The following is a 15107-nucleotide window of genomic DNA, read 5'->3' as shown; positions in this document are numbered from 1 at the left end:
CTTGTAACCAACAATCTTTACATACTGCTGACTGAACACTTCTGCCTTTTGAAGATTCTCACATACACACTCCCCTTGTTCATTAATTATTCCCGGAATGTCCTTCTTGGAACCTGTTTCTGCCTTAAAATACCTATACATACCCTTCCATTTTTCACTAAAATTTGTATGACTGCCAATTATGCTTGCCATCATGTTATCCTTAGCTGCCTTTTTTGCTAGATTCAATTTTTTAGTAAGTTCCTTCAATTTCTCCTCACTTCCACAGCCATTTCTAACTCTATTTCTTTCCAGTCTGCACCTCCTTCTTAATCTCTTTATTTCTCTATTATAATAAGGTGGGTCTTTACCATTCCTTACCACCCTTAAAGATATAAACCTGTTTTCGCATTCCTCAACAATTTCTTTAAACCCATCCCAGAGTGTTTACATTTTTATTTACCGTTTTCCACCGATCATAGTTGCTTTTTAGAAACTGCCTCATGCCTTCTTTATCAGCCATATGGTACTGCCTAACAGTCCTACTTTTAAGACCTTCCTTTCTATCACATTTATTTTTAACTACAACAAAAACAGCTTCATGATCACTAATACCATCTATTACTTCAGTTTCCCTATAGAGCTCATCTGGTTTTATCAGCACGACATCCAGGATATTTTTCCCTCTAGTTGGTTCCATCACTTTCTGAATCAGCTGTCCTTCCCATATTAACTTATTTGCCATTTGTTGGTCATGCTTCCTGTCGTTCGCATTTCTTCCCAGTTGACATCTGGCAAATTCAGATCTCCCACTACAATCACATTTCTTTCCATGTCGTTTCCCACATAGCTGATTATCCTATCAAATAATTCCGAATCCGCGTCAGTGCTACCCTTTCCCGATCTGTACACTCCAAATATATCAAGTTGCCTATTATCTTTAGAAATGAGCCTTATACCTAGAATTTCATGTGTCTCATCTTTAACGTTTTCGTAGCTTACAAATTCTTCTTTCACCAGAATGAACACTCCCCCTCCCACCATTTCTATCCTATCTCTACTATACACACTCTAGTGCCGTGAGAAAATTTCTGCATCCATTATATCATTCCTCAGCCATGATTCAACTCCTATTACAATATCTGGTAAATATATATCTATTAAATTACTTAATTCTATTCCTTTCTTTACAATACTTCTACAGTTCAACACTAACAATTTTATGTCATCCCTACTTGATTTCCAGTTCCCTGTTCCCTTATCACCGCTCCCTAGGCCATCCCATTTCCCTGAATGTACCTCCCTATTACCCTTCCAAACAAATTTCCTAACTTATACGTACCACTGCGGTTTAAATGAAGGCCATCCGAGCGCAGATCCCTATCTCCTACCCGCCCATTAGGATCTAGAAATTTCACTCCCAGTTTCCCACATACCCACTCCATAGTCTCTTTTAAATCCCCAATCACCCTCCAGTCAGTATCCCTCCTTCACAGTATTCCATTAATAACAATCTCCGCTTTCTCCGCATGAGAAATATCAGAGAGGACATCAAATGAATCACGAATCATTATCATCCTCTGGTTTTCTCCTCCTACTTTCTTTCCATTCTTCAGCTCTGTTCTATTCTATCCTGGTGTCTTTTATTGCATTTTATTTTATTTATTAGTTTCTATTTACACTATTTCTTCTACCACATTTATCTCTGATTTGTCTGATGTCCTCTCTGATATTTCTCATGCACACATGGTGTGATAGAACATCTTAATGGGAGTTTAATGCTGTCGTCAGCTCCCGCTTGGAGTGCTGTGCCAGCATACAGCAAGCCACCTGGTGACAAACGAGCATACCATTGCAGGCCCAACAGTAAAGCATTCTTAAATTCAAGCCCTCATTAGAAGACTTCGTCGTGAACAGTCAAGATTTTCTTCTGAAGACACAGAGCAAAGTTCTCTGCAAAACATAAAGTGTTTCACCTTGTTTTTCTTGACACGGCATAAGCCCAAAGCCCATATCATGTGTACAAGTACGGGGCGTGAAAGTATCAATGTTAACAATATTTTATGGGTTTACTTTAGGCCAACAGGTCTTCTGTCAGTTGCCAGCGAAATGGACTTCGAACCTCCAGATTGGTGTTTTAATATTATGGTGTGTACTTGTAAATTGTGTTTTATAAAACATTAAGAACATTCGGTAGCGGGTAGTTCTTAACACGTTCGTGGTCGCTTGGATACGGGTAACCATTACCGCTGTACCATAATGCTTTTTTTGCGTAACGGATTTTATTTCTGTGTCCTTATCCATTTTAGATTATCATTTGAATGACTTCAATAATATTTCTGCGCATGGGGCCATGACGCGCCTACTGATGAGCTTTTCGCCTGCAGTGCCATTTGACTTAGTGTACTGTATGTCATGACAAGTAATGAAGTGGAATCATGGAATTTGTTTTGGTTTTTTTCGGTCGTTGATATTCAGTAACATCCTATGACAGATAAATGCGTTATTGAACGTTTCTGACAAAAATCACAAACCTGGCTGTCCTGGATACTCTCTACAGTAGAACTTGCAGTCCAGCGCCACCGCATCCCTTGGTTACACTTTTTATGTGGCTTCTGCAACCTACGCCCATTCTCCTTAGCCACACATTTGCTGGCAAAATGTGAAAATGTGTTCTTTTTGGGGTGTGATACATTGTGGGTGCTTATGAGACGATGTTTCTTCCGCTGAAAAGACCCTGCAAACTCACTACTCTCTGTTGACATTGCAGAAAATTATGCTGAATTGTAACAACTACAGAGGTAGCAACTAACAATTAAATTGATGCCCACTTGGAACATATGTTTAACAACAGCTTAACAGTGTGCTGCTTCTTTACATGAATACTAGAAAAAATAAGAGCTTTAATATTTTGTGCGGTGTGTGACGCACGTGTGTCGTTATCGGCCGCGAACGTGTTAAGGCACCTAGAATAAAAAAATGTGTCTGATATGTGGTATAAAATTCCCTTATAAGGATTGTTTATCATGACTATTATTTTTTGGTTTATTATAGGTCAACAACTCTTCTCTCAGTTGCCAGCAGAATGGACTTGGATTCTCCAGATTAATGAAGTTTTAGTTCTTAGGTGAGTACTTGCAATGTTGTAAGTCATTTTGATAAAACATTACAGGAAAGTAGAGGGCGGTATTTGAGTCATTCCTAGAATTAAAAGTACAGTTGAAATCGTTTATAACAACTCAGAAGGGACCGTTAATTAAGGGCCGTTATAGGTGATCATTGCACAAACTTTTTGTTTTGTTGCTAAGAATATCAGATCTTCTAATGTTTCTTACACCTCTCTCTCTTTCTTAGCATTAATCCCGACTTGCAGGGTCTGCTGCTTTGCTACATCTCCTCCATTTCTGTCTGTCGTTGACATCTTCTGGTGTTAAGCCAACACTGTGCATGTCTGCCCTGATGTTGTCAGTCCATCTCTTTGCCGGTCTTCCTCGTGGTCTTGTTCCCTCTGGGTTGATGTGGAGCGCTGTTTTGGCAACTGAGTCGTCCTGTTTTCTCATGACGTGGCCGTACCAGCGGAGACGGGCTTCCCTCACTTTGTCTATGATGGGCGCGACACCAAACCTTTGCCGGACGTCCGTGTTCCTTATGTGGTCACATCGGGTCAGCCCCATGGACCATCGAAGCATCTTCATCTCCATGGTTGTCAACATTTGCTCCTGTTGTTTCGTCATGGGGCGACATTCAGTCCCATAGATCGCTGCTGGCCGTACCACACTCTTATAAACTTTTGCCTTTAGATATTGAGGCATCTTTTTATCACAGAGGACTCCAGTGACCTGTCTCCACTTGAGCCAAGCTGCATTTACCCTCATCCGAGTATCAGGAGTGGTGTCACAGTTTGAGGTGACGACGGATCCTAAGTACTTAAATTGCATGGTCTTCTGCAGGTCTTCTTCACTGATAATTATGGTACCTCTGGTTTGGGGGCCACATTCCAGGTATTCTGTCTTCTGGATATTGAGGTGCAGTCCATTTTCAGCCAGTCTGTCCTTCCACGTTTGAACCTGATGCTGGAGTTCAGGACGGGTTTCTTGTGCAAGTACCACATCATCGGCATAAAGAAGGGTCCAGGGATGTGAAGTCTGTATGTCAGTTGTTGCCGTATCCATGCAGAGGATGAATAGCAATGGTGAAAGGGCAGAACCTTGATGAACACCCACCGTGATATCGAAAGGCGGAGAGATTCCAGCAGGACTCCGGACAACACTAGTGGAATTAATGTTTCTTACACCTAATACAAACTAAATTCAGGCAAGATTGTCGTTACGACCTTGCTCCACCTGGGCGATCGTAAGTAATATATCCACAAGTTACGATAAAGATAATTAAGAGCAATTGCAGGTTGGGCGTCAGGCTTCGAAATTAAATGGAATTTGAAACCGAATTTTGATATAAATAATACTAAACTTAATTTTTATGAGACTATCCCGGTCGTGAGGTATAAGGATACTAACCATTAAATGACATGTGGAAAAACATAGGTAAACAACTAAAAAAGTAAATTATTTAAAGAAGTACAAAAAATTTTATTGCATAAAAGGATGATATTACGTAACAACAAGTTATTCCCAAAATTGAAAATTAATGACTGAGATTACCAATTAATCTGTATGCACGGAGAGTTGTGATAACAGGGCTATGGTCTATGGACTTGAAAGTACATTTTTTAAATGTAATTTATTGAAAGTTATTTTTTTAAATTGTTGTATAAAGAAGAAGAATTACTGAACTAAATGGTATTATCATTGTATATTCTGTACATCAAGAATTGTAATTTTGTAAGGCGCTGGAAAAATTTAAAAGGGCTTTATTTTTGAGGCAGCCTATACCGTATGTGCGGTTTCCGCTGATGAAAACTTTTGTGTCCAATAGAAATGTTCGAGAACTTGTGAAATGCTTTATCATCAAAACTGTAGAATTTGGATTGGTCACAATAAGACCTATGTCTATTGGCTAGTATATTGACATTTTTCATTGGTGAATTTGGGAATCTGGAGTGTGGTCATTGGCTACTTGCAATTGTACGATTTCCTGTTTTTGGCTCCTCGTGTGTGCGAGTCAATTGTCCGCGTCTTTGAATTCGGATCACTGCAGCGGGCAGATGCGTCTTCTTTCCGCCCCACCTTGGGTCTCCAGTCTCTCACAGTAAGCGCTAAGTTATAGCTAGAGACGAGAATTATAGGCACTAAAAACAGTTAAAATAAGCAGGCATATAGGCTCTTAAGTTAGCCAAAATAGGCATTTAAATAGGCACTAATGTGTAAAATATGCAACAAAATAGGCATGAAAAAAATTAGCCTACTTATAATTTAATAACACACTCAAGTACTATAAAAAGAATTTACAAGCAACGTTTCAATGTTTTCCGGTAACAAACTTGTTTTCCTCTCATGCATAATATTTTTGTATTGAGAGAAAGATCTCTCTACATCACAGGAAATGATTGGACAAAACTTAAGTGAAGTCACTTCATCTGGTTTTATTTTGCTGACAGCAACTGCCTTCCCAGAGGTTTGGATAAAACTTCCCCTGACTTCTTCCACAATTCTAAATGACTCCACCAGGGGCATGCCACTCTTCTCCAACTTGGTGATTGTTCCCGGCAGCTTGTTGAAATTTGAAGATGCCCTGGTTTATGCAGGGGCATATTGGCTCCCAATATTGCAGTGCATAGGCCTGAAGAAAATGGTTGTTGGTTGCTGCCCAAAGTGGACTGGTAGAAAGGCTGTGTTGATACAGATTTCTGTACTCGTATCAGAAGCATCGCAGTATTTCTAAGTTGATCTATGTGGTATTTTTCTCACATTTGATCTCAAAAATAACGAACTTGACATAAATTACATTGCCCCTGTATCTTAAATTTCTACAGTTGGGCTAATTGGCAATAATTCTTAGTATATATTATGCATTTCCTTCATAAAAAAAAGACTATTAGAGATGATGTTTCTAGAAGTACAAAACTTTAAAGTAGGAACAAGGGAATTAGTAATTTACATGGAAACATGTCCTCAAGGATTTTCAATTATAATTTAGCAGTGTCATGTCGAGTTCACCGGGTGAAAAATATAATAAAAAAGGCATGAAACGATACTAGAGTAGCATAGAGGAGAGATCCGTCCTTTATGCTTGCCAAGGACCTACCAAGCTGGCCATAGCAGTATTCTTACTTATATAGAAGAATGAAAGCGAAACTTGGACAGTACAGCACAGTGGTAAAGCCAGAGGGTCTGTACGCTTCAGAGAGCCTGACAATGAATAAAAAGGGTAAGCTTCAAGATCTTTAAAAAAAAAAAGGAGAGGAGAATTTTAAAGAAAATGTTAGGACCACACAAAAATGCATATGGGGAGTGGATGAATAGAAAAAATGATGATCTCTACAAATACAAGGTACACCAAAAAATCACTGTCACCATGCGAAAGCGAAGGCTAAAATTCTATGGGCATCTAGGAAGAATGGATGAGAAATGGCTGAGAAAATATTCAAGTACATTTCTGGACTAAAAGCTTCGATGACGTGGGTAGAAGAGGTAAAGAAAGATACAATAGAAAGTGGAGTTACAATGGATGTGATTCACAACAGAAAAGAATTTAAAAGCCGAGTGTACAACATCAAAACATTCCAGAAGAAACCACCAAAATGTAGACCCAAATTGGTCATATCCGAGAAAGAAAGGAAGATTAGAAGTGAAAGGATGAAGAGGTTCTGGAAGAAGAAGAAGTAGAGAAAGCCGTAGGTTCAATGCGATCATAGGCGGCCAAATTCGGAAACAAGAAGAAGAATGAAAACGGAGGCACTATACAGATTTGTGAGCATTTTATTTGTTTCTGTTTGCCAGCTTTGGTCATCCAGGTCAGCTGTCATGAAGACTATTTTCTGTTGCCTGTAATAGATCCTGCATCATGTGTGCCTGAAGGCCGCCACCCTCGTTGAAAATTAAAAACCGCGTAATTTGAAATTATAATACCAATATAAATGGTCCGTTATTGGACATTATAAATTTTCCAGCTAACTCATTCCTGGCTGCCAGCGTTTCGCCCTCGTGTGCTAGGGTGGGCTCATCAGTTGGTACCTAGCACACCTACCAATACGCTGGCTAGTGCATACCGTGAAGGCCACTGCGTAGGCTAACTGGAGCCACCGTTAGTGCCAGTGCACTGAGAGCCTTTGTCTCATTACCAAAAATTGATGCCTGCTTGGCCATCAGATGATATAGATGTTGATTCCCATAGGGAATCTAAAATACTTGCCCTGAATGAGTAAATTTATAATACCAGTATAAATGGTCCGTAATTGGACATTATAAATTTTCCAGCTAACTCATTCCTGGCTGCCAGCGTTTCGCCCTCGTGTGCTAGGGTGGGCTCATCAGTTGGTACCTAGCACACCTAGGGTAAAAGCACCAGTCATTGACACCCTTAAGGAAAATTTATACTTCATTTAATTCTACTTCAGTTTCTTTTTCGTCTAAACTTCTTTTCATGGTGTGAATATAATCTACAGTTCTTTCTTTATCTAGGATATATTTGTTTTAACAATAACGTTAGTAGTTAACTGGATATTTTTCTTTGTTTCAAATGTAAAAACTTAACCAGTCATTGACATGCTACAGAAACTTAAAACACCAATAGATGACACAGTAGAGAACCAATGGTTGACAGTTATGAAAATTATAACTAAGTATATCATCATCTTTATTAGCAATTGCAGCGTAGGAATATAACATTAGAACATAAAATAAACTGAATTCTGTCAATAATAAAATACAATAAAATGAAAATACTTCAATTGTGTTCCTAATAACACAAAGATATCTGAGAGTTGGGGTAAACTCTGAAATTTGCAAAAGTTACTATTTAGAAGACAGTCTTACATAAACACATAGGCCTAACATCTTATTTTGGAATTTTATTCATCACATCACAGGCAGATTGGCAGACATATAAACCAATTAATTAGCCTATTTGCCTTGAAATGTATTTTCTACTGTCCCATATTTAAGCGATATGATCTACCAGTCCACTTCTACTGAACAAGGAAACTGGTAATGAATTGTTGAGCCTGGCTTGCCAAAAGTTAATGGTTTAGGTAGAATTTGAAGGATATCATTTGCAGAAACATTCCTTTTGTCACTTTCATTTTTAACGAATACATTCCTCAAACGATTAAGAGGGTTGAAGATAACAGCTGTGGCATTATCTTCATCGAGAACCTCTGTTATTTGGAGAACATATTTGAAATATTTCTTCATTTTCTTAGTTTGGTGTATAACAAAAGTACCTTCTTGGATTGCGATATCATCGTATAGGCGAGGCGAATTCTTAATAAACTTTCTCTCACTTAGGCCTAACAGACGTTCTTCCACTGGTTCATTCACTGCCGAAACACTGCCTTCATCTTGCATTTTAGAGGAAGATTCTTCGTAAGTCACAGGATCTAACTTTGAAGATAAATCGTTGACATCGTCTTGGTGCTGAAGTTCTAAATTTTCAGTTTCTGACTCGTCAGTGAGATGGATGCTTACATCGTCAATACTGCTTCCTGAAGGAATCCATTCAGCTTCTTCCTCCGAAGAAATGATTTCACGCTGTTTCTTCCTTTTCGTGACTGTCTTCTTTGCCATAGTTTTTAATTTCATTGCTTCTTCTTTCTGTTCCTTCTTCTTTTGCCTTTCCATGGCCTTCACCTTCTTGCTTTCCTCTAAATCTAACTTCTTCCTTATCTTACTCTTGTGATATTCCTGCCACGATTTCGACGTGACAACAGATGGTAGCGTTTCTCTTTTCTTCTTCTTCTGCACAGTAGAAACATCCGGCCAGAAAAGTATATTTTTAAATGGACTGGGGACATTACTTGGCATTCTTCTTGGTGTTGTTTCAACACATTTGCTGGTTGATTGCACTGGGATGTCTTCGTTTGCGGGTTTGGTATTTGGTGCTGAGTTAATAATTGAACTTGTTGATGGCATTGTGGCATCTTCCGAGATTTGTGGTTCTAGTTGCTCTTCATGCTCAATCAAATGATCAGTGTTTATCTCCAGGTGTGGGATCACATCATGACTAATACACTTGGTTTTAATTTCTCTCCATGCATAATATAACGATGTGTCCTTTATCTCTCCAACCCATTCTTCAGCTCCTTGAAATTCTGATAATTTTCCTTTCCCAATAACATTTTCCAAAACTTTAAGTGCTATCTTGTTCTCATTCAAATCAAATTTTGAAATAACATTTACATTCAGATTTTCACTTCCAGAAGGAAATTCATGGTCTAACAGCGGATGGATTCCAAGGCACTAAACCACACTTCCTAAAGCCGTTCTGGATGGCTATAGAGGGGATGTCATTAAGCACCGATTTTAAAATCGGTGCAAAATCTTTCTTTTTCAAGATCGGCGAATCCATATTTTCTGTTCTCCATTAATGAACCTTCTCCTTCCAGCGTCCTTTCAATGATCTGAAAACGGAAACATCCATCGGTTGGATGAGATGTGTTGCGTTGGGATAAAGGGCTATGAGAATGATACCCTTTTCTGCGCAAAATTCACTAGTGTGAAGAGTCATGTGAGAGGAATGGCCATCGAGGAAAAGAATCACAGGAAGTTCAATGTTATTGCTGTTGAGCCATGGGTAAAACACGTTGGTGACAGATTCATAAAAAAGTGCTCCGGTCATCCACCTACTTTCTGAATGGCCTATTCCCCAATCTGAGGGAATGCTGGCTGCAATTTCTGATGGGATCCTTTCATATTTAAACACAATTAATGGAGGGGCCATCACACCTGCTGCACTGGCTGTTATCATGACAGTTAAACATTCCTTTTCATCTGGATTTACCTTTTGGTAAATCTTTTTTTCTCCTTTCTTTGCTAAAATTTTCCCTCCTTTCGGATTCAAAAACATCCCAGTCTCGTCTGCATTAAAAACCCTAACCGGATTATCTAGTACATCCAAAACATTTTCATCACGCAGGTAATTATATATTTCTTTGTACCAGTTTTGCAAGTCTTCGGCTGACACGGATGCTCTTGATGTTGTTAGGTTTTCTGGTGTTCGTAAAGAGATTGTGGGGTGTCTATTCAAGAATGATTTAAACCACTTACGCCCCGATTTGAACTGGGACTTCCTATTTAATCGTATTAAAAGTTGCTGAACACTGTTTATTAATTCCTCTTTCACAATTGGAAAACCGGCCTTTGCCAAGGATTGAATCCAGTTCACAAGCACATCTTCCTCCTCCAGTGACAAAATGGGGTTTGGGCCCATTCGGGATTTTTTAATTTTGCCCTGTACCCTATACATCAGGGTAATTCTTGGTACTCCATGCCTTTTAGCTGCTGATTTCACCGAAGACCCGTTCCTAACATCCTCCATTGCTTGTCCCATTTGCTCCGGACCATAATTAAGAATTTTTCTCCCCTTTTTAGTCATTTTGTAGCCTAAAACGAAAGTAGCATGCCATTAGATTAAACGCCAAAACCTTAATAGCTTAAAACATTGATAACCTAGGCTAATAGGCTAAATAAATAAATAAATAAATAAATAAATAAATAAATAAATAACTATATTTAGGAATCAATCAGTCACCAATAGTTGACACCAGGAAAACCTGAAGTTGACACCCCCTGTCATCTTTTGGTACGGGCCATTCAATTTCACTAAAACATCTACCAAAATACTCGGAAGTTAAGGTACATTCTACCAATAACAACAAGATTCCAAATTTAAGTTAGGTTGGAAACACCCATTATTGACAGGGGGTGTCAATGAAAGGTTATAGGCGTGTTTCAATAAACCAATAATTGACACCCTAACGGAACACTGTTTCCTCCCGCCTTTTTTCACATTGAACACAAAAATGAAAAGAACAACTGTTAAACTTTTAAACTACATGACAGGATTTACTTAAATAAGTGAATAAGAGGAATTATAATAAGTGAAACACACCCACCTGCTTAACAAATCTGAGAAGAAAACCATGTGCTGTTAAATCTTGCAACAGGCGTCATCACTAAACTACATCTATCTCCGAATCTAAACACCTCATCTGATTAGTTCTCAGCCATTACCGCGAGAGGGCTTCAGAGTAGATACCGCCGAAATTTGAACTCTCATGTCTTGTCACACTCCTTATGTTTACTGGGTATTCCCCAGGGTGTCAACAACGGGTGACCCTGTCAATGACTGGTGCTTTTACCCTACCAATACGCTGGCTGGAAAATTTATAATGTCCAATAACGGACCATTTATATTGGTATTATAAATTTACTCATTCAGGACAAGTATTTCAGATTCCCTATGGGAATCAACATCTATATCATCTGATGGCCAAGCAGGCATCAATTTTTGGTAATGAGACAAAGGCTCTCAGTGCATTGGCACTAACGGTGGCTGCAGTTAGCCTACGCAGTGGCCTTCACGGTATGCACTAGCCAGCGTATTGGTAGGTGTGCTAGGTACCAACTGATGAGCCCACCCTAGCACACGAGGGCGAAACGCTGGCAGCCAGGAATGAGTTAGCTGGAAAATTTATAATGTCCAATAACGGACCATTTATATTGGTATTATAAATTTACTCATTCAGGACAAGTATTTCAGATTCCCTATGGGAATCAACATCTATATCATTATTTGAAATTGTCGTGACATGCGCACATAACCTTATTTTTGTCACAATGTAGTAAGACTCTAGAGGGGATTCTAGAGGCTTGTTAACCTGGGAGCTTACGCCCCTCAGGCTCTCTTTGGTCCCCCCCCCCCCCCTTCCTTCTCAAGCACAGCGGTTACTAACCGGACCTCACCAATCCAGATCAACGGTCTTTTCGCTGGCCTTGTCTTGTAAAGATAGCCTTGGCAACCTTGTAGAACACGCTGTAGCATCGTCCTAGCCAGGCTACATTGGATCTGCAACCTATGAATCACAAAGGCTTAGCAGAAGTGTAATAGAATTCACGATCTCTTTCTTTCTTTTTCTTTTACGTCACACCGACACAGATAGGTCTGATGGCGACGATAGGACAGGAAAGGGCTAGGAGTGGTTAGGAAACGGCCATGGCCTTAATTAAGGTACAGCCCCAGCAATTTCCTGGCGTGAAAATGGGAAACCACGGAAAACCATCTTCAGGGCTGCCAACAGTGGGGTTCGAACCCACTATCTCCTGAATACTGGATACTGGCCGCACTTAAGCGACTGCAGCTATCGAGCTCGGTTCATGGTTTTTTGAAGGGAGTTTTAAAAATTATATTTCAGTTATAAATCTCTATTTTGACAGGATTGGAATCACAGTTCAAAATACCGATTTCACTTTCATCCATTCTGTGATAAGAGACCACCGGCGTTCTAACACCTCGTTCAGTAATTTAATGATTATATACATTTTAGCAATATAAAAGAATAATTGAAAGTTAATGGCTAATACAGCATTGCAACAAAACAACTTGCCACAATTCATAAATTAATAGATCTATATATGCTACAATGAAATCCGCTCATAGTTCTCAATCACAAAAAAAGGCAAAAGGAACAAAGCGAACTTACCTCCTTACAGCAAGCTTGACAGACTACCCTTCCATCCGTGGTGAAATTGGGGTCCCCTGTGATCCACTGCTTCAGCCAGTAGGACTTCGATGATTTTTCTTTGGGCATTGCCGCAAACACACTTTTTTTCTTCTTCCACTTCACAATAAATCACAGCACGTTCTGAACAAAAGGTGTTGCGTACAACAGTTCGCATTGAAAGGGAGGTACAGGGCATATGGGTGGGCAACATAGTTCGACATTGACTGGTTCTCTTAAGAGGTTGTATGTCTTAAGAGGTTGCAGGGGTTAAGGGCTTCGAGGTCAAATTGTTCCTTGTTTCTCCTGATGGAAATTTCCCTAGAACTATTTCTGGTGACTTCTGAGTATTCCCATTTTTGTTCGTGGGGTAAACAGATATTGAAAAAAGAGAAGATAATTCTGTCAAGCACACTGGCTACAATATAATGCACTAGAAGGAAATTGGCTTTTTAAAAATACAGTCAAAAGGCATAAAATAGGCACAAACCCCTGAAATAGGCATTTATAGGCACTATGTAACTAATGAAATATAGCTAAAAAGACCCTAAAATGGATTTATACACTGACTGACAGAGCAAATGCAACACCAAGAAGGAGTGGTCAGAACTTTATGCCAATTGCAGGGTAGACTGACGTCACTGAGGTATGCTCATGATGTGAAATGCGCCGCTGTGCTGCGCACGTAGCGAACGATAAATGGGACACGGCGTTGGCGAATGGCCCACTTCGTACTGTGATTTCTCAGCCGACAGTCATTGTAGAACGTGTTGTCATGTGCCACAGGACACGTGTATAGCTAAGAATGCCAGGCCGCCGTCAACGGAGGCATTTCCAGCAGACAGACGACTTTACGAGGGGTATGGTGATCGGGCTGAGAAGGGCAGGTTGGTCGCTTCGTCAAATCGCAGCCGATACCCATAGGGATGTGTCCACGGTGCAGCGCCTGTGGCAAAGATGGTTGGCGCAGGGACATGTGGCACGTGCGAGGGGTCCAGGCGCAGCCCGAGTGACGTCAGCACGCGAGGATCGGCGCATCCGCCGCCAAGCGGTGGCAGCCCCGCACGCCACGTCAACCGCCATTCTTCAGCATGTGCAAGACACCCTGGCTGTTCCAATAACGACCAGAACAATTTCCCGTCGATTGGTTGAAGGAGGCCTGCACTCTCGGCGTCCGCTCAGAAGACTACCGTTGACTCCACAGCATAGACGTGCACGCCTGGCATGGTGCCGGGCTAGAGCGACTTGGATGAGGGAATGGCGGAACGTCGTGTTCTCCGATGAGTCATGCTTCTGTTCTGTCAGTGATAGTCACCGCAGACGAGTGTGGCGTCGGCGTGGAGAAAGGTCAAATCCGGCAGTAACTGTGGAGCGCCCTACCGCTAGACAACGCGGCATCATGGTTTGGGGCGCTATTGCGTATGATTCCACGTCACCTATAGTGCGTATTCAAGGCACGTTAAATGCCCACCGCTACGTGCAGCATGTGCTGCGGCCGGTGGCACTCCCGTACCTTCAGGGGCTACCCAGTGCTCTGTTTCAGCAGGATAATGCCCGCCCACACACTGCTCGCATCTCCCAACAGGCTCTACGAGGTGTACAGATGCTTCCGTGGCCAGCGTACTCTCCGGATCTCTCACCAATCGAACACGTGTGGGATCTCATTGGACGCCGTTTGCAAACTCTGCCCCAGCCTCGTACGGACGACCAACTGTGGCAAATGGTTGACAGAGAATGGAGAACCATCCCTCAGGACACCATCCGCACTCTTATTGACTCTGTACCTCGACGTGTTTCTGCGTGCATCGCCGCTCGCGGTGGTCCTACATCCTACTGAGTCGATGCCGTGCGCATTGTGTAACCTGCATATCGGTTTGAAATAAACATCAATTATTCGTCCGTGCCGTCTCTGTTTTTCCCCCAACTTTCATCTCTTTCGAACCACTCCTTCTTGGTGTTGCATTTGCTTTGTCAGTCAGTGTATTTCAAAAGCCTATGTTTCTGAACACAGGAATAAAATAGGCATATAGGCAATTTCCCGTCTCTAGTTATTGCATTATAATTAATTTAAACTCATGCTTGTGTTTCGGACCTTTCTCACTTAACGTATTCGTGCTTATGTACAGTTTTATTTTGTATGCCAGTTTCCTCTAGATTTCCTCATTTACCTAAATTGAACTTCAGTATGACTTAGCTGTTAAGCTAGTCCGCAACATGTTGTTTTTGGAGGCAAACCTTTTTCAGGCTTAGTATTTTGTAAGTAAAAGTAAATGTAATACTCCTTTTGAATAGCATATTGTACATCACATTAATTGATTTCTTTCGAGGACGCCTCCTTTAATTCTGTGAACTTAAGTTAAATGTGAAATTCTATGTCAAAGTTCGTTTCGTGTCCAAAGAGCTTGATTAGTTTGCCGTTTCGTTTTGTATGTCTACTTAAATATCCTTGCTTTAGTGAGTTAAGTATTTGCTACTCTGCCATTTATTAATTTTGTTTCATTTGAATTTGTAT

At 40.6% G+C, this 15107-nt stretch overlaps 1 long non-coding RNA gene across 2 annotated transcripts in view; it reads left to right on the top strand.

Annotated features, from left to right (window-relative positions):
• LOC136871703 (uncharacterized) overlaps positions 1-15107 on the top strand; it is a 95160-nt gene that overhangs the window by 22330 nt on the left and 57723 nt on the right. For both annotated transcript variants that reach the window (XR_010859797.2, XR_011018082.1), the window contains one exon: positions 3034-3106. This is a non-coding gene — a long non-coding RNA (uncharacterized lncRNA). The remainder of the gene's footprint in view (positions 1-3033; positions 3107-15107) is intronic.

Source organism: Anabrus simplex, chromosome 4 (genome assembly GCF_040414725.1).
Source record: "Anabrus simplex isolate iqAnaSimp1 chromosome 4, ASM4041472v1, whole genome shotgun sequence".
Taxonomy (NCBI): Eukaryota; Metazoa; Arthropoda; class Insecta; order Orthoptera; family Tettigoniidae; genus Anabrus; species Anabrus simplex.
Note: the sequence above shows the minus strand (reverse complement) of the source record. Positions and strands in the feature narration are given on the sequence as shown.